The sequence below is a fragment of the Anolis sagrei genome, chromosome 2 (genome assembly GCF_037176765.1).
Source record: "Anolis sagrei isolate rAnoSag1 chromosome 2, rAnoSag1.mat, whole genome shotgun sequence".
Taxonomy (NCBI): Eukaryota; Metazoa; Chordata; class Lepidosauria; order Squamata; family Dactyloidae; genus Anolis; species Anolis sagrei.
In genome coordinates, this window is record NC_090022.1 from 245155609 (window position 1) to 245175684 (window position 20076).

General features: G+C 41.7%; 1 protein-coding gene across 2 annotated transcripts in view; it reads right to left on the reverse strand.

Annotated features, from left to right (window-relative positions):
• Positions 1-9771, reverse strand: part of APC (APC regulator of WNT signaling pathway) — an 88055-nt gene extending 78284 nt beyond the window's left edge. The window contains exon 1 of one of the 2 annotated variants that reach the window (XM_060761897.2): positions 9401-9771. The gene's annotated coding sequence lies outside the window, so the exon portion shown is untranslated. The remainder of the gene's footprint in view (positions 1-9400) is intronic. The other variant, XM_060761899.2, reaches the window with a different exon arrangement.
• Positions 9772-20076: the final 10305 nt, after the last annotated feature.

Sequence of the window (20076 nt, forward strand, 5' to 3'; positions counted from 1 at the left end):
CATGGGCAACAAGTTGAAGATGAGCCAACAGTGTGATGCAGCAGCTAAAAAAGCCAATTGGATTTTGGGCTGCATAAAAAGAAGTATGGTGTCTAGATTGAGGGAAATCATGGTGCCTCTCTATTACAGTTTGGTTAGACCTCACCTGGAATACTGTGTCCAATCCTGGGGACCACAGTTCAAAACAGATATTGACAAGCTGGAAGGTGTTCAGAAGAGGGCAGCTAAAATGACCAAAGGTCTGGAGACCATGCCCTATGAGGATTGTCTTAAAGAGCTGGGCATGTTTAGCCTGCAGAAGAGAAAGTTGAGAGGAGACATGATAGCCATGTATAAATATGTGAAAGGAAGCCCTAAGAAAGAGGGAGCAGGCTTGTTTTCTGATGCCCGGAAACTAGGACTTGGAGCAATGGGTTCAAATTACAGGAAACGAGATTCCATCTGAACATTAGGAAGAACTTCTTGACTGTAAGAGCTATTTAGCAGTGGAACTCTCTGCCTCTGTGGTGGAAGCTCCTTGCTTGGAAGCTTTTAAAAGGAGGCTGGATGGCCATTTGTCAGGAATATTCTGATTGTGCTTTTCCTGCATGGCAGGGGGTTGGACTAGATGGCTCATGTGGTCTCTTCCAACTCTGTGATTCTATTATTCTTCTTTAGTCAAATACCAAAAAGCTATTTAAGCACTGCCCACAAAGTCATAATCTAAAAAAAAAAATGTCCACTCTTGTTGGCAACTATAAGGCTAACTTTACAGACAGACCTATCTCCATCAAAAGTGTCCATGCCAGAACTAAGAACATAAACTGCTAATAGGATGACCTTCCAAACAATACAGCGAGTTCACTTTAGGGATCAGAATTATGCAGCCTTACTGTACAGAAACTGGAATGCAACTTCCACCTTTCCTCATATCCAAATAGGACTATAATCCTGTACAGCTCAGCAACAGGCCCACATGAAGACCATCTCCCTCTCCCCACATGGTCATCTCCTATTTTGCAGGGAGCAGGCAGGATCACGGAAACAGCTGGCTAGATCTCCAGAACAGACATGAAATGATTGACAGCAACACAGATTTCCAGAAGATCCCCGACAGATCTTAGAGCTTCTGTCGTCATTTTGCTTCTGACTAAATGAAAACACTTCTATGAATACTCATCAGGAAATGATTGGGGCTGTACAGTATTCAGGAGATGGGGCTTAAGGTGAGAGATGAAGTGTTCCAATCCCCACAATGCCCCCAAACTGGCATAACCATGTGAATACGTCCCTAATAGGAGGCCACCTTGGTTAGTTAAGGAGTGATGGAACTTGCAGCTCAACAGTATAAAGAGAAACACATTGCCACTCCCACTCTACAATTTGTAAACATTAAGCCCCTACCTCCACCCCAACAGCTGCTGTCATGTGAAATAAATATTCAGCAGCTCTATCTGGAGTTGGAAAGTTTGCATGACCTCTCATTCTCAATAAAACCTTAGTTTAACTGTCAGTACTGGACTCAAAATGGACTCAAAATGGCAGAGATGAAAATTCTTTTACTATCTTGCATATCAAAACATAACCATAAAAACAACTATATTAAGAAGTCACTGCAGGAATTGGGACCCTATTTCAAACCCTTGGTTTCTTGAAGGAAAAAAAAAGTTAACTTTGGCAAAACTGACTATGTTATAACTAATCTGAAACTGCAACTCCAAGTCATGGGAAATCTGCAATTCGAGCCACACAGTCCCAGTCTTGGGACTGTTTGTCACTGAGGAGTACTGATCAGATTTCTAGACATTTTGCTAGCACAAATCATAAGTAGATGGCATCTGGTTTATGTGCTGGACCTTCGGTGGTTGCAAGCCACTCTGTGCAAGTCTTCTCACATAACTTTCCTCTTCTATAGTTCATTCAACTCAACTATGGAAGTTTAAGCCCCATTTAAGAGCCCCAGCAACATAAGAAAAAAAAAAAACCTAAGACCTTTGCTAGATCTTAACAAAAGACTATTTAGTCAAGCTTCCTGTTTTCTACAGCAATGTCTATGGGAAGTCTACAGGCAGGAAAACAGACTGGGCTTGCCAGCTGATGGGAGTCCAAACACACCAAAACTATAAGAAAATGTAGGTTCACCAGCCACGTACGTTTATAAAAAGTGGCTCTCTTGAAAATAAAATGTCATATGTATGAATGGGGTAATGTGAAATATAGAGTGCATTTACATTGTAGAATTAATGCAGCTGCCATATCTCAATGCTATGAAATCATGGTATCTATTGTTTTACCAGATCTTTTGCTTTCAGTGCATAAGTCCCAAAGAGCTTACAAATCTAAGGGCGCCTCTACACCAGGGTTTTTAACCTTCTTTATTCCACAGATCCCTTTGCCAGTCAGGTGAAAACCATGGACCTCTTCTCAGAATGTGGTTGCAGGTCATTTTCTGACACTTAACATTGGAAAGTCTTTAAATTAAATAGTTACTATGAAGCAAGATTGTTATATGTGATCCAGTGCCAGGTCTATTACCTACCTTAATTTTGAAATATGGATTAGCGTAATTTTGTGATATGCAACAACTACAATGTGATATGAAATTCATAGTACTGTAATTTATTGCATGCATTTATAAGTGAAGAAAATGCTAGATTTCAGTTAGAGACCTGAGAAAATTAAGATAAGTTGATTTTTTTCTATTCAAGCTCATAGACCCCCTGAAATCTTTTCATGGATCCCCAAGGGGGCCATGGACCTCTGATTATGAACCCCTGTTCTACACTATAGAATGAATAGAGTCTGGCACCATCTCAACTGCCAATGCTATGGAATTCTGGAATTGTAGTTTAGTGAAGCACCAGCACTCCTTGGCAAAGAAGGCTAAAGACCTTTTAAAGCTACAGACCCCAAAACTCTATAGCATTGAGCCACGGCAGTTTAAGTGGTGTCAAACCGTATTAAGTGCGGATCATAGTTTTCTAAACATTTCATGTTGGTGACACACGTTTTAGACATGGAAGATTTCGCGACACAGTGATTCAGTTTTACTAGCAAATTGGTGGTTAAACCAACCCCTTATAAGAGATATAGACACATACATAAATTATAATAAGAAGTATGGTGACGCAACCTATCTCATGAAATCCTTTCACTCATATTTTTAATAATACAGGCAGTCTCCAAGTTACAAATAAGTTAAATTGGTATTTAAATTGAAACAGGTACATTTTAAGTGTTATTCCAGCCAAAAATATATCAATATTTAAGATTTAATAATAATAAGTAATAAATCTTTATTTGTATCTTGGCCCATCTCCCCAAGGGGACTTGGAGCAGCTTACAGAAAAATAACAGTTCAAACCATAAACAATAATTATTAAGACAGACAACAAAAATAACTTAAATTTAAAAAGATGGTGACACAAAATAATCTATTAATAAAACAACATGTTAAACAACAGCTTTGGATAGCATAGGGAAGGATTAACCATAGGTTATTGGGTGTTCTTCTGAGTTTTAAATTGTTGTTTTATATGTATTGTCGAAGGCTTTCATGGCTGGAATCACTCAGTTCTTGTGGGTTTTTTCGGGCTATATGGCCATGTTCTAGAGGCATTCCTCCTGACGTTTCGCCTGCATCTATGGCAAGCATCCTCAGAGGTGAGGTCTGCTGGAACTGGGAAAAAGGGGGTTTATATATCTGTGGAATGACCAGGGTGAGGCAAAGGGCTTTTTAAAGTTGGGCTAGGTGTGAATCTTTTAACTGACCACCTTGATTAGCATACAATGGGCTGACTGTGCCTGGAGCAAACTCTTCTTGAAAGGTGATTAGATGTCCCTGCCTGTTTTTCTCTCTGCTGTTTTTGCTGTTGCAATTTTAGAATTTTTTAATACTGGTAGCCAGATTTTGTTCATTTTCATGGTTTCCTCCTTTCTGTTGAAATTGTCCACATGTTTGTGGATTTCAATGGCTTCTCTGTGTAGTCTGACATGGTGGTTGTGAGAGTGGTCCAGCATTTTTGTGTTCTCAAATAAAATGCTGTGTCCAGGTTGGTTCATCAGGTGCTCTGCTATGGCTGATTTCTCTGGTTGGAGTAGTCTGCAGTGCCTTTCATGTTCCTGGAGTCTTGTTTGGGCGCTGCGTTTTGTGCTCCCTATGTAGACTTGTCCACAGCTGCATGGTATACGGTAGACTCCTGCAGAGGTGAGAGGATCCTTCTTGTCCTTTGCTGAATGTAGCATTTGTTGGATTTTCTTGGTGGGTTTGTAGATCGTTTGTATGTTGTGTTTCCTCATCAGCTTCCCTATGCGGTCAGTGGTTCCCTTGATGTATGGCAGGAACACTTTTCCTCTATAGTAGGCATGGGAGAACTTTGGCCCTCCAAGTGTTTTGGACTTTAACTTCCACAATTCCTATTGGCTGTTAGGAATTGTGAAAGTTGGAATCTAAAACACCCGGAGGGCCAAAGTTCTCCCATACCTACTATATATGATTTATTACTTATTTTATTTATTTACTTTGCATATTTGTACCCCATCTTTCTCACCCCCGGAGGCAGGCTCAGGGCGGCTTCACAACAGGTATTCATTCAATGCCAACAGTAATAAATGATAAGAGCAATTTAAACATAAAATCATTAAAACATTGTTCAAATCACACAGGTTTAAAATCATAGTCCAGGTCAGTCCATTGTCATTCACACAAATTTGGTTCTCATTCTAAATTGCTGCCTCTACTGTCCTAACGCTTGCTTCCATAACCAGATTTTGATTTTCATTCTAAAGGACAAGAGGGAGGGAGCCAATCTAATGTAACTGAGTATAGAGTTCCACAGGTAAGGGGCCACCACCGAGAAGGCCCTGTCTCTCATCTCCACCAGTCGCACTTGCGAGAACGGTGGAACCGAGAGCAGGGCTTCTCCCGTCAAACTTAGACTTCATGATGGTTCATAGCAGTAGATACGTTCAGACAGGTAAGTTGGGCCAGAACAATTCAGGGCTTTATAGGCTAAATAGTCAGCACTTTGAATTGTGCTAGGTAGCAGATTGGCAACCAGTGGAGCTGGCGTAGCAGAGGGGTTGTATGCTCTCTGTATGCCGCTACAGTGAGCAACCTGGCTGCCAGAAAGTTATTTTTGTTCTTTACAGTATGTTCTGTCTACTTGATCTTTATGAAACAAATGAACAGTCTTCAAAGACAACCCCATGTAGAGTGTGTTGCAGTAATCTATATTTTACAGAGTCAAGGGTTTCTGTTATTATTATTAATTCTTTTTAAAAATATACATAACCATAATTACCATGCTTTTTTCCATTTTCATTCTCTTCTCCCTCCCCACACACCCCTCCCCTGTTGACAACATAATCCTTTTGTTTCCCGTTACATGAGTCTTCTTTCCATTCTATCCCATTTTTACTTCCAACTTTCATCATCTGGTTTAACAACATGTAATCATCCGTTAAATGGAGTCCATATTTCTTTATTTTTTTCTATTTGTCTGACCATGTTTTTTGCTTTTTACAATGTCCATAATAGTGGTATTTAATCCCACACATATTCATATTTATTTATTTATTTATTTACTTTGCTTATATACCGCTGTTCTCAGCCCAGGGGCAACTCACAGCGGTGTACAACATAGAAGAACAAAGTTCAAAATTCAAGACACAATCTAAAATATCAATCTAGCAATAACCAAAATATCATCATCAAAAACATCAACAATATCAATAGTACAAAAAGCCATTCACGTCGTCTCATCGTTTAAACCACAATCCAGTATCATTTTCCGTTGTTCCATTCCTGTCGTCATTACCAATTATTGCACTTCTTGTTCGAACACCTTCTTGAACAGCCAAGTCTTTAATTTCCTGCGGAATATCATCAGGGAAGGAGCCAGTCTGATGTCCACGGGAAGGGTGTTCCACAGCCTTCATACCACAGCCTCCACAGCCTTCATACCATATTCATACCATTTCTCAAGTGTCCATTTCTTTTTTACTTTTTCACCCCGAAGTTATTACTGCATAGGCCACTCTAAACATCATCATCATTAATTCTTGGTCTTGGTCATCATAGTAAAGGTAAAGGTTTTCCCCTGACATTAAGTCCAGTCATGTCCAACTCTGGAGGTTGGTGCTCATCTCCATTTCTAAGCCGAAGAGCCGACATTGTCTGTAGACACCTCCAAGGTCATGTGGTCAGCATGACTGCATGGAGCGCCATTTCCTTCCCGCCGGAGTAGTACCTATTGATCTACTCCCATTTGCATGTTTTCGAACTGCTTGGTTGGCAGAAGCTGGGGCTGACAGCAGAATCTCACGCTGCTCCTTGGATTCGAACCTGTGACCTTTCGGTCAACAAATTTAGCAGCTCAGCAGTTTAACCCATTGTGCCACCGGGGGCTCCTAATAGCAACATATATACCTGCTGTTGTTCATTCGTTCAGTCGCTTCCGACTCTTATTGACCTCATGAACCAGCCCACGCCAGAGCTCCCTGCTCCTTCAAGGTCAAGCCAGTCACTTCAAGGATGCCATCCATCTTGCCCTTGGTCAGCCCCTCTTCCTGTTTCCTTCCATTTTCCCAAGCATCATTATCTTCTCTAAGCTTTCCTGTCTTCTCATTATGTGGTCAAAATACTACTTCTTTGCCTCTAATATCCTTCCTTCTAGTGAGCAGTCGGGATTTATTTCCTGAAGTATGGACTAGTTGGATCTTCTCACGGTCCAAGGCACTCTCAGAACTTTCCTCCAACACCACAATTCAAAAGCATCTATGTTCCTTCGCTCAGCCTTCCCTATGGTTCAGCTCTCACACCCACAGGTTACTACGGGGAATACCACTGCTTTTACTATGAAGATCTTTGTTGCCAATGTGATGTCTCTACTCTTCACTATTTTATCGAGATTGGTCATTGCTATCCTCCCAAGAAGTAAGTGTGTTCTGATTTCCTGGCTGCAGTCTGCGTCTGAAGTAATCTTTGCACCTAGAAATACAAAATCTGTCACTGCCTCCATGTTTTCTCCCTCTATTTGCCAGTTATCAATCAGTCTGGTTTCCATAATCTTGGTTTTTTTGCTGTTTAGCTGCAACCCAGCTTTTGCACTTTCTTCTTTCACCTCGATTAGAAGGCTCCTCAGCTCCTCCTGGCTTTCGGCCATCAAAGTGGTATCATCTGCATATCTAAGGTTGTTAATGTTTATTCCAGCTATTTTTACCCCAGCCTTGCATTCATCAAGCCCACAACGCATGATGTGTTCTGTATGCAAGTTGTATAGGTTGGGTAAGAGTATACAACCCTGCGGTATGCCTTTCCCAATCTTGAACCAGTCTGTTGTTACATGGTCAGTTCTTACTTATATGCATATATCCCTATTAACCATTTATCCCTATAAGTTGTATAGGTTGGGTGAGAGTATACAACCCTGCTGTACGCCTTTCCCAATCTTGAACCAGTCTGTTGTTCCATGGTCAGTTCTTACTTATATACATATATCCCTATTAACCATATATCCCTATAAGTTGTATAGGTTGGGTGAGAGTATACAACCCTGCTGTACGCCTTTCCCAATCTTGAACCAGTCTGTTGTTCCACGGTCAGTTCTTACTTATATACATATATCCCTATAAGTTGTATAGGTTGGGTGAGAGTATACAACCCTGCTGTACGCCTTTCCCAATCTTGAACCAGTCTGTTGTTCCATGGTCAGTTCTTACTTATATGCATATATCCCTGTTAACCATATATCCCTATACGTTGTATAGGTTGGGTGAGAGTTTACAACCCTGATGTACCCCTTTCCCAATCTTGAACCAGTCTGTTGTTCCATGGTCAGTTCTTACTTATATACATATATCCCTATTAACCATATATCCCTACAAGTTGTATAGGTTGGGTGAGAGTATACAACTGTGCCGTACGCCTTTCCCAATCTTGAACCAGTCTGTTGTTCCATGGTCAGTTCTTACTTATATGCATATACCCCTATTAACCATATATCCTGTCAGGTTTTACAATGTATTGTAATGTAATATAGCTGAATCATGCACTGCTAATGTGCTTCTATTGGAAATGCTGAGTCATGCATTGACTGTATATAGGGAATCATTTGGGGAATGTGTTCTGGCCTCGTCCAGGGTATTGTGAATGATGTAATCCTGGGTCTGAGTTAAGTTAATGAGTTGGGAACCAATCAGAGATTACTATGTGTAATTGTATAGAATTGTATATAAGGAGGTCATGTACAGTGTATATTCCTCTCCTTGTGCTGTGATGTTGTTCATCGAAGGCTATATGTAATTAAATAAAATAACCTGTCTACTAAGACAAGATATAACTGTATGCTGTGGTAAGTTTGTAATGTCATCTAGACTGGGGGAAAGACAATGGTAAAACTGACAATGGCCAGGCATGTGCTCAAGTGTCTGTAAAAGGTTCCAGAGTGACTGCAGGCTGTGGGAGCAGTTGATTGAAAATACCGTGCAGGAAGAAGCTCCTGGAAAGTGCTGAAGTTGTGCAACTGATCTGCTGCTGAATTGTGAAGTTAATCTCAACATATCCCTATAAGTTGTATAGGTGGAGCCCCCGGTGGCGCAGTCGGTTAAACCCCTGTGCCAGAAGGACTGAAGACCAACAGGTCGCAGGTTCGAATCTGGGGAGAGGCGGATGAGTTCCCTCTATTAGCTCCAGCTCCTCATGCGGGGACATGAGAGAAGCCTCCCACAAGGATGATAAAACATCAAATCATCCGGGCGACCCCTGGGCAACGTCCTTGCAGACGGCCCATTCTCTCACACCAGAAGCGACTTGCAGTTTCTCAGGTCGCTCCTGACACGACAAAAAAAAAAGTTATATAGGTTGGGTGAGAGTATACAATCCTGCTGTATGCCTTTCCCAATTTGAACCAGTTTGTTGTTCCATGGTCAGTTCTTACTTATATACATATATCCCTATTAACAATATTTTCACATTGATATTAAATTCTATTTTAGTATATAATTCCACCTGGTTGATTCAAGGGTTTCTCATGGCGTTCGGGTGACACACCCACACCCTGCAGCCGACACAAAACGTGATACTACACACAGTTTGGAAAGCTCTGTTGTGGACATTCCCAAAGTCTAGTAGTTAAGCGTTTTGGACTTCAGCTCCCAGAAGCCTCAGCTGCATTAGCCAATGCTCAGGGAGCCTGGGAGCTGAAGTCCAAAACACCTGGAAGCCCAAAGTTTGGGGAGCAGTAGTGCAGGGGCGCTTCTAGGCGTCCAAAAGCAAGCAGGCGAGGGGCTTGAGGATTCCTGCAGCTCTATGAAAGGGATGAGACACCTCCTTCAAAGCCAAACGAGAAGGAAGGACAAAGGGGGCGCCTGAGGGAGAGGGAAGGAGGGAGGGAGGGCGCCCCGGTCCTGACTCACTCACCTGCCCTGCTCGGCTGCGGGACTGGGCCCACCAAGGGACGAAGCGGAGGAGGCCTTCCCCCACATCCGGGTCTCTCTCGGGCGAAGCCTGCGCGCGAGGGCTCCTTCCCTTCCTCACAGGAGGCGCCGGCGGTGGCGGGAGAGAGGGCGGCTGCTCCCTCTCGCCCCGCCACCCCGAGCCCTCATTCCCCAGCAGGACAGAGGCCGAGGAGGAGGAGCCGCTCGCCTCACCCGCTCTCGGCCCTTCTCGCCCGGCCTTTGCCCTCGCCGCCACGCTTCTACCTGCCGCCGACACCGCCTACTGGGGCTGCCCGACTCGCCCCCCGGCCGCCATCTTGCTGGAGGAGACTGCCACCCCCGGCGCATGCGCGGCCGAGCGGGCTCCGGGCTCCGAGGCAGGCGAGGAAGAAAGGGGCCCCAGTGCGCCTGCGCAAAGAGGGGTGTGCGGCGCCTGCTGTTCACGCTCCCTCACACCTGCTGGGAGAGCAGCTGGGAAAGGGGCGGGGCTTGTAATGGATCTCGCGCTTGACAATGAGACCGTCTGGAGCCAAGCGGGGGACTCCACTCCACCAAGGCCGGGCTGCTGCGTCTCCTTGCTGCTGCTCTTTGGCAGCCTTGGCAAGGGGAGGGAGCTGAGGAAAGCCCTCCAAAATCAGAAGGAGGGCTGAGATAGTGTCACCTTTGCTTTCCAGTGATTCAGTGTGGCGGAGGCTCCTTCTTTGGAAGCTTAAACAGAGGCTGGATGGCCATCTGTCAGGGGTGATTTGAATGCAATATTCCTGCTTCTTGGCAGGGGGTTGGACTGGATGGCCCATGAGGTCTCTTCCAACTCTTTGATTCTATGCAAACTTTGTCCCATGCACAAAATTATTAAAATACTAGCTGTACCCGCCACGCGTTGCTGTGGTCGACCCTCCTTCTCTCCTCCTTTCTTTCTCTCCTTTCTTGCTTCCCTTTTTTTCTTTCATTCTCTCCTTCCTTGTTTTCCTCTTTCCTTCCTTCTCCCCTTTTCTTTCCCTTCTCTTTCTCCCCTTTCTTCCTTCTCTACCTATTCTTAGACTGCAACTCCCAGCAGACAACCTGAGAACACAGAAATGCTGGACCACTCTAACAACTGTTTTACCCCCAGGCGCTTTCAAGCCATTGAATGCTAATCAAGGTGATCAGCTGAAGCATTCACACCTAGCCCCAGCAGACAAAAGTCCTTTGTCCCACCCTGGTCATTCCACAGATATATAAACCCATTTTTCCTACTTCCAACAGACCTCACTACCTCTGAGGATGCTTGCCATAGATGCAGGTGAAACATCAGGAGAAAAATTACCTCCAGAACATGGCCATATAGCCCGGAAAAACCTACAATAACCCAACTGTTTTTACTGTTTACCGTTATTGCTTTAACATTTTGATTTGCTTTATGGTTTATGTGTATTTGTTATACTGTTGTTTTATTGAGGCCTTGGCCTTTGTAAGCCGCATCGAGTCCTTCGGGAGATGCTAGCGGGGTACAAATAAAGTTAATAATAATAATAAAATAACCACCATGTCAGACTACACAGAGAAGCCATTGAAATCCACAAGCATGTGGACAATTTCAACAGAAAGGAGGAAACCATGAAAATGAACAAAATCTGGCTATCAGTATTAAAAAAAACCCTCTAAAATTACAATAGCAAAACAACAGACAGGAAACAATCTGGGGCAGCTAATCACCTCTCAACAAAAGATTGCCCCAGGCACTGCTAATCAAGGTGGTCAGTTGAAACATTCATACCTAGCTCCAACAGACAGGAGTTCTTTGTCCCACCCTGGTCATGCGACATATATAAATCCATTTTCCTAGTTCCAGCAGACCTCACTACCTCTGATGTAGATGCAGGCAAAATGTCAGGAGAGAATGCCTCTAGAACATGGCCATATAGCCCAAAATAACCTACAATAACCCAGTTCTGATCAATCTATCTACCTATCTATCTCTTTCTAATTTATCTATCTATCTGGAGGATTGTTGGGAGTTGCAGTCCAAGGATAGGAAATTGGAAATATGCAGGGATTGGGACACTCTGAAAGAGATCGAAGGAGAAGAAAGCTTGCAGCTTGGAAGCAGTACATTTGCATCATCCTCCTCTCCTAAAGGGGCTGGTCTAGGGGATGCCGGGAACTGTAGGCCAAAAGAGAGTGTGGATATGCTTTTGTGTGTTTTGTTTGCCAGGGGGAGTTGTTTTTGCGCATCTTGTTGGGGTTTTTTTTTTGCCTTTAAGTCCCTTCTATTGTGTTTTTCAGTGTTTTTATGAGTGATGGTCATTCGTTGGCCTGATAGGTGTATTGTGTCAAAATTCCATGTCAATTTGTCCAGTGGTTTTGAAGTTATGTTAATCCCACAAACTAATATTACATTTTTATTTATATAGACAATTAATAAGGAAAATGCTATAGACTGCTCAAACTTTCATACAGTTGCACATATTTCACATGCCAGTAAGGTAATGCTCAAGATCCTGCCAGGTAAACCAAATTGCCAATATGCGCTGGATAATGGAGAAAGGCAGGGAGTTTCAGAAAAACATCATTTCTGTTTTATTGACTATTCTAAATAAAGCCTTTGACTGTGTGGATCATAATAAACTGTGGCAAGTTCTTGGTGGTATGGGGATACCAAGTCACCTTGTCTGTCTCCTGAGGAATCTGTATAACGACCAGATAGCAACAGTAAGAACAGACTACAGAACAACAGACTGATTCAAGATTGGGAAAGGCATATGGCAAGGCTGTGTACTCTCACCCAACCTACTCAGCTTTTATGCAGAAGACATCATGCGATATGCGGGGCTTTACAAATCCAAGGTTGGAGTTAAAATTGCTGGAAGAAATATTAACAACCTTAGATATGCAGATGATACCACGTTGATGACTGAAAGGGAGGAGGAGGTGAGGAGGTGAAAGAAGAAAGCTCAAACGCTGGGTTGCAGTTAAACATAAAAAAACCCCAAGATTATAGCAACCGGACTGATTGATAACTGGCGAATAGAGAGGGAAAACGTGGAGGTCGTGGCGGACTTTATATTTCTAGGCACGAAGATTACTGCAGACACAGACTGCAGCCAGGAAATCAGAAGACGTTTATTTCTTGGGAGAAGAGCAATGACCAGTCTCAATAAAATAGCGAAGAGTAGAGACATCACACAAAGATCTGCATAATTAAAACAATGATATTCCCTATAGTAACCTATGGATGTGAGAGCTGGACCATAAGGAATGCTGAGTGAAGAAAGATAGGTGCTTTTGTACTGTGGTGCTGGAGTAAAATCCTGAGAGTGCCATGGACCACAAGAAGATCATCCAACCAGCCCATCCTCCAGGAAATAAAGCCCGACTGCTCATTGGAGGGAAGGCTATTAAAGGCAAAGAAGAAGTACTTTTGGCCACATAATGAGAAGACAGGACAGCTTGGAGAAGACAATGATGCTGGGGAAAATGGAAGGAAAAAGGAAGAGGGGCCGACCCCTTGGATGGATGGATGTTATCCTTGAAGTGAGAGGCTTCACCTTGAAGGAGCTGCTGGTGGCCACAGCTGACAGGAAGCTCTGGCATGGGCTGGTTCATGAGGTCACGAAGAGTCATGAAGAGTCTGAAGCAACTGAACAAAAAAACAACAACAAAAAGCACCCCTGTATGAAGATGCTCCAAAATCAAAAGGAGGGCTGAGATAGTGTCACCTTTGCTTTCCAATGGAGGCAGATGGAAATCCATGAAAACTTGTGCTAAAATAACAGTCAGTCGGTCTTGCAGGTGCTGCTAAATCCTTTCTCCTCACTTTAGTTTTCCTGTTGAAATAGATTAACACTCCTGTCTGGTCAAATACACCACTGTGTTCTCTTTGACAGTCGGATGTCGGATTACATTACAGGAGATGGCACTCAGAATCTATTCTAGGTATGAGAAATGTTCGGAAAGGTTAATTGGCCCATAATCTGCTTTTCTCACACAGCTTTGGTGTGAGTTATCGCTTCAAATGGGTTTACTTTATTTAACATCTTGTTTTGTAAACTTTAGGAACTTGCCTGTGAGTTTTGCTTTTTTGTCATTTAACTACAATATTAATGTGAGAAGCAGCATCTCTATATCTACATCCCTTTTTCCAAAATCAGTTTCCTAGATAGATCTGTGTTGGTGTCAGTGGGCTCTGCCTTAGGATAAAAGTTCTACCCTTTAATCATGTTTTTCCCAGTTTGATCCAGGTTTCCTGCAACATTTAGAAACTTGTGTCCATTCATTTGCAGGATGTTCCTAAAGTAACATCTTCATTCTTAGTGTTATTGTCCTCAGTATGTTCTTTTAACTATACTTTTACATGATAATTAGTTTAAAGTGTTCCAGATGTCAAAATACACAACAAGCCCTTTGAGATATTATTATTATATTATTGATTAATTGATTAATCAAGGCCCCTTCCACACAGCTGGATAAAATCTCACATTTTCTACTTTGAACTGGAATATATGGCAGTGTGGACTTTGGGCCCTTCCACACAGCCCTATAGCCCAGAATATTAAAGCAGAAAATCCCACATTATCTGAGTGTGGACTCAGATAACCCAGTTCAAAGCAGATATTGTGGGATTTTCTGCCTTGATATTCTGAGTTGTATGGCTGTGTAGAAAGGCCCTAATATAATCTGGTTCAAATCAGATTATGTAGATTTTCTACTTTGATAACCTGGATTAACTGGCAGTGTAGAAGGGGCCAGAGTTAATTGAGTACTAGGTGTTTTTGCATTTTAAATTTGGTTTGCGGCAGTTAAAGCAAACTAAGGACACAAGGGGAAAGTGGGAGAAAAACAGCTGAACTGGGACATTATAAAACCATCTGAAAAAACTTGACGACAAATGGTTAATTTCCAAATTCAGAAATCTGAGAATTATAGAACTGTTTCATGATCTCCAGGCAGCAGGGCATTGAGGAAAGCTCATAAATACTTGTTCCTTTTGTCTTACTGTTGTCTCTAATCAGGAATATTTGAATAACTTTACAAAGCTTATAAAATGTGCAAAAACCTGTTAGACTAGTAATGAAGCAGAATGAGTACACACCTTTAGCTCTTGAAGAAAAGCCTTAATCCAAAGAATGTAATTAATATGAAAAATAGTCTAGCTAACCTCTGCAATGTGGGAAACCATTCCTGATTTCAGGGGAACACAAGAGATCGGAATGACATTCATAAGATAGCCTTGGGTTTTTGTGTGCATGTGTTTTGTTTTTATCCTCATAGGCTTTTTAGGCTTAAACAAATCAGATATTTATATTTTCAAATAATTTTAAATAGTTCTTTTACCTAAAGTGTAGTTTGATTTTTAGTTCCCCAGGGCCCTTCAGCACAGGTACTAATACCCAGTCTGAAGCCAGTTTTATGTCCATAAAACAAACACCTCCAATGCGGGCTTGCAAAGTGCATCCAGCCAGAAACAGCATGTTAAAAATACTAACTGGAAATTCTGGTTCAAGCCATAAACTCCACTGCAACCAATCAACGTATATTCCATGCAGACAAGGAGCCCAAGGTCAAAAGGTGGAGTACTTGTGAGGACAGGGCTAGCACTGAAGCATTGAGAGGGAGAAATGGGATCCACAGCTTGGCTGGAGGGAAAACAAGCACTGGACTACCATACTTGTAGCTTCCGAACAGTCTTTAAGGGCAACTCCATGTAGAGCGCATTGCAGTAGTCTATTTGAGATGGAACCACGTGGACCACCAAGCACTGGTTCAGGATCTGGACAGCGTCCTTAGGTAAGAAAAAATCCAGGCGGACTCCCAAGCAGCAAATCTATGATTTCAGGGGGAGCATACCTCATTCAGCACAGGCTGCAACCCTGTGTTCGGCCTTTCAACTGTCCAGGATTCAACTTTCAACTGTCTTGTCTGGATTCAATTTCAATTTGTTCACCCTTATCCAGATCATCACAACTGCCAAGCACCGGTTCAGGAACTGGACGGCCTCCTTAGATAACGAAAAAAAAATAACCATGTGGCCACCGTTTGAGCTTCCAGACGGTTCCTGGGGTGAATCTATAGGTACTTCACAGGGAACTGAGTCCCTTTAATCCAGATCCTGACCTGGTTTAAATGGCAGTGTAAAAGTAGTCTAACACAACTCAAAATAGAACTTAACTCCAAATGTGACCTCAGAACTACAAAGCTGGCAATACCTCCCTTCTTCAGTACAAGTTTCTTGTTGAATGCCACCAAGATTTAGATCACTTCTGTCTAAACCCACATCACAGTAAAAGTTAATAGTAATCACGTGGCTATCCAATATCCTGGGATCTTTGTTCTTCCACTGTTTATAGGAAATGAGCAGCTTGCCAACAATCAAAATGTTTGTGCCAGTGTTTATGACACTACGCTTTGTAATGCTGCATTTCTTCTCCTTTTATCCTTCATGCAGTCATTTAACAACATGCCCTTAGCAGCCAGGGACACCATCAATAATTCTTAAGTGAGTCACATACATTTGTGGTTTATAATAACTGGAAGTCTGGTTGTTCTGCCTAATTTGCTATGAGTGGGCTCTCTTTGTAATGGCCTTAGAAGCTGCAGTATTATAACCAAGCCTTTATTTTAGATTTTCTAAATATAGACACTGTCCTCCTTTGGCTAGATTATAGATACTTTCACTTCTACATACTTGGGGAATCAAAGAAGTTACTGTTCGAGGCTCTGCCTCTTTGCTCACAGCCAGCACTCTTTTGCAAGAGTTTTCTCTGTGAACTAGTGTGTTTGTAAAAATAGGAAACAATCCAGATCCATTTAAATTTGAAATTTAATTTAAAATTTAAATTAGTAGGATTTAAACTTTGACTTCTGTGGGGTTTAAACTGCACCTGGGTTAGATAAGTATAGCCAACACATGTCTCATTTATTTCCTACATGCTTTCACCTCCTTTAAAAACGTTTGTATTTTCTCCCCAAATACCTATATTCTATGGGATTCAGTGATTTGCAGTTTGGTGAGGTACTATCGCTCTTTGGCTGAGCATTCTAAACATTTTCCCCTAAACTGTAAAGCCTAGGATTGTAAAGGTTAATGCCATAGCAGTTAAAATGGAATCACAGCACTATAATTATGTAGTGTGAAAGGACCCCTTGAGTTTTTAACCCCTTTCTTCCTAGCAACTCCAGAAAGCTAATCCTGATGGTCGGAGCATAATATTGGATCCAAGCCAATGCAAAGTGCACTGTACACATCTGTTGCTGAAAACGAATCTATAAAAAATAAACTGGGATCCCAAGTGTGAGAGAAATAATTGGGTCATGCAATATCATATTAGACATGTTCCCTATATATTTGTGTATAAGTTGACCTCATGGTGAAGTTGAGGGAAGGTTTGTGGACAAAAAATAATGGATTTTGATATTTTGATACATGTGGGTAAATTGAATATTATTCTGTAGAGAGGGGAAAGCACCAGAACTGCCTCAGGGCCATCTTCCCCTGGCTGCTACCACTACCACTTCCTCATCCGGGCATTCAAAAAGGCCAGAAGTGCTGCCACAGCAGAATAATAATAGTAACAACAACAACAACACTTTATTTGTATTCCACCTTAGCTCCCGGAGGGGACTCAGAGTGGATTCTACTATATATATATCATCCAATGCCTTTGAAACACAAATACACAGACAAAGGCTTCCCCTTCCATCTCCACCTCTCTATTTCCAAGCAGAGGAGCCTGCATTGTCCATAGACACTAGGCCTGGGTAACAACGGAAAAATTTGTTTCTAAAATCGATTTGTAATTGGAGGGTTTTTTTGTTTCAATATTTAAAATAATTACAAAATTTTCCCTTTAAAAAGTTCGGTATTTACGAAATTTCGTAAATATTTACGAATCGATTCGTTAAGATGGCGCCCGCGTTGGCGCATGCGCAAAGCATTTACGAAATTTCGTTATTTGTATGCATCGCTAATAACGAATCGATTCGTTAAGATGGCGCACTGCGTTAGCGCATGCGCAAAGCATTTACGAAATTTCGTTATTCGTGCTAATTGCACTGTATTATATTATATATAGCACTTTGTGTTGGCAAAAGGAGCGCACTGGTTGGAACTACACAAATAATGAGTGAGCACTGTATTATATAGCACTTTGTGTTGGCAAAAGGAGCGCACTAGTTGGAACTACACAAATAATGAGCGAGCACTGTATTATAGCACTTTCTGTTGGCAAAAGGAGCGCACTGGTTGGAACTACACAAATAATGAGCGAGCACTGTATTATAGCACTTTCTGTTGGCAAAAGGAGCGCACTGGTTGGAACTACACAAATGACAAACGCACACACAGGCACACAAGATTCTTTTCTTTTTTTAGAATATTTTTTGATTTTTTTTTAAAGAATAAAAGAAAGGTATTTTTCAAAAATATTTAAAAATGGAAAATTAACAAAATGCTCTCCCCGCTGTGGAGCCAACAGCCACAAGACAGGGGGAAACACACACACACAGGCTCACAAGATTCTTTCCTTTTTTTAGAATATTTTTTGATTTTTTTTAAGAATAAAAGAAAGGTATTTTTCAAAAATATTTAAAAATGGAAAATTAACAAATTAACAAAAACCGCCCTCGCTCTCCCAACAACAGAATTAAGGAATTAAGGAATCAATGCAAGGAAATCCAGCTTAGCCAGCTAACCAAGCCAATGCAAGCCAATGCAAGCCGCCCTCCCTTCTCCCTCGCCTCCGCAACAATGAGCAAAGCGGCCACTCGGAGCCGCTTTTAAAGGGCTTCCCGGCCAATCAAAATCAGCCACGGTGCACTGCTTGGGTGCTTGGGAGCGCCGGATTGGCTCCCAGGCACCAGCATCCTCCATCCCATTTCCGAAACGGGCGGAAGCTCGTAAAAAGGATGGAGGATGCCGTTTCATTATTGAAAAACTCTTCCGGGTTTGAAAAAATGTTTTGTATTCATTTCGTAATTGCTAAAAATAACGAATATTTAACAAATTACAAAATTAACGAACGAAACCGCCCAAGCCTAATAGACACCTCCTGGTCACGTAGCCAGCATGACTTCATAGGGCGCCCTTTTACCTTCCCACCAAGGTGGTACCTATTGATCTACTCACATTTGCATGTTTTTGAACTGCTAGGTGGAAGGAGCTTACCCCATCTTGTGGATTTGAACTGCCAACCTTCAGATCAGCAAGCTCAGCAGCTCAAAGATTTAACCCATTACACCACTGCGGCTCCTTCAACTAGAGGTAGTCAGTGCTTCTTTTAGGTTTTCCCGAGACAGATTAAGCTCTTGTTTTTCACCACTCTATTCTGAAATGGTTTCTTTTTTTGATAAGAGGGTGTAGTACTTACCTTGACCCTGAGATAAGTGAATCCACGCTTTTTAGATTTCAAATTTAGATTTCAAATTTAATTAGATTTCAAATTTAATTTTGTACAACAAAAACAACAACAACACTTTATTTCTAGACTGCCCTCTCTCCCCAGAGGGACTCAGGGTGGTTTACACATAAAAAAGGCAAAAATTACATGCCTCGACATGAGTACAAACACATCAAAATAATACAGGATATTGGATTGTAACAGCAGAAAACTTAACAATAGAAAACTTACAACCAAGGAGTTAAGCATCCAAATAAAAATAAATAAGGAACAATACACTAAGACATAATACACTAAAATATATGTAAATATTACAATATACACTCTAAAAGCAAATTAAGAGACATTACATTTAAAATGGCTGACACTGGTGCTTCATTTATCATAGCAGCCATATAATACAAGTGGGTTAGCCAGCATTCCAATGATTTAAAGCAGGGGTCCTCAAACTAAGGCCCAGGGGCCAGATATGGCCCTCCAAGGTCATTTACCCGGCCCTCATTCAGGGTCAACCTAAGTCTGAAATGACTTGAAAGCACACAACAACATTAGCAACAACAATAATCCTATCTCATCAGCCAAAAGCAGGTCCACACTTCCTACTGAAATACTAATAAGTTTATATTTGTTAAAATTGTTCTTCATTTTAATTATTGTATTTTTAAAGTGGGGTTTTTTGCACTACAAATAAGATATGTGCTGTGTGGATAGGAATTCTTTCATGTTTTTTTCAAATTAAAATCCGGCCCTCCAACAGTTTGAGGGACTGTGACCTGGTCCTCTGTTTAAAAGGTTTGAGGACCCCTGGTTTAAAGTTTCCTAGTCCTCCTCCTCTTAATCCTATAATTTCTACTACAATTTCTAGACTTATATATGAGTATATACAGTAAATTCTTCAAGCTCAGTGATGCCTTCCAAGAAAGCATTTAGGATGACAGCCTTTTTCCCAGTTCCAAATATTAGGGGAGTGAGTTGGTGAAAATAAAATAAAATTGCAGAGGGGTTAGTAAACAAGTTACTTTAGTAAATTTGTTCCAGAAAAGGAAGTTTATCATTTTTAAATTCAAGATCAGCTTGCACTGCTTGGAATATCTTAATTATTTGGCCCAAATTCTCCAGAATCATGCACCGTGATGCACTGTATAATCTCAAGCTGCCTTTTGTCCAAAATAAGGCTAAAACCACAGAGTGACCAAAGCAATTGTATATTTGTTAATAAATCTGTCTGCAGCAGCAGAACTGGAGCTGTTCTTTTTTAGCCAAAGATAAAGCCAATGAAGTCTTG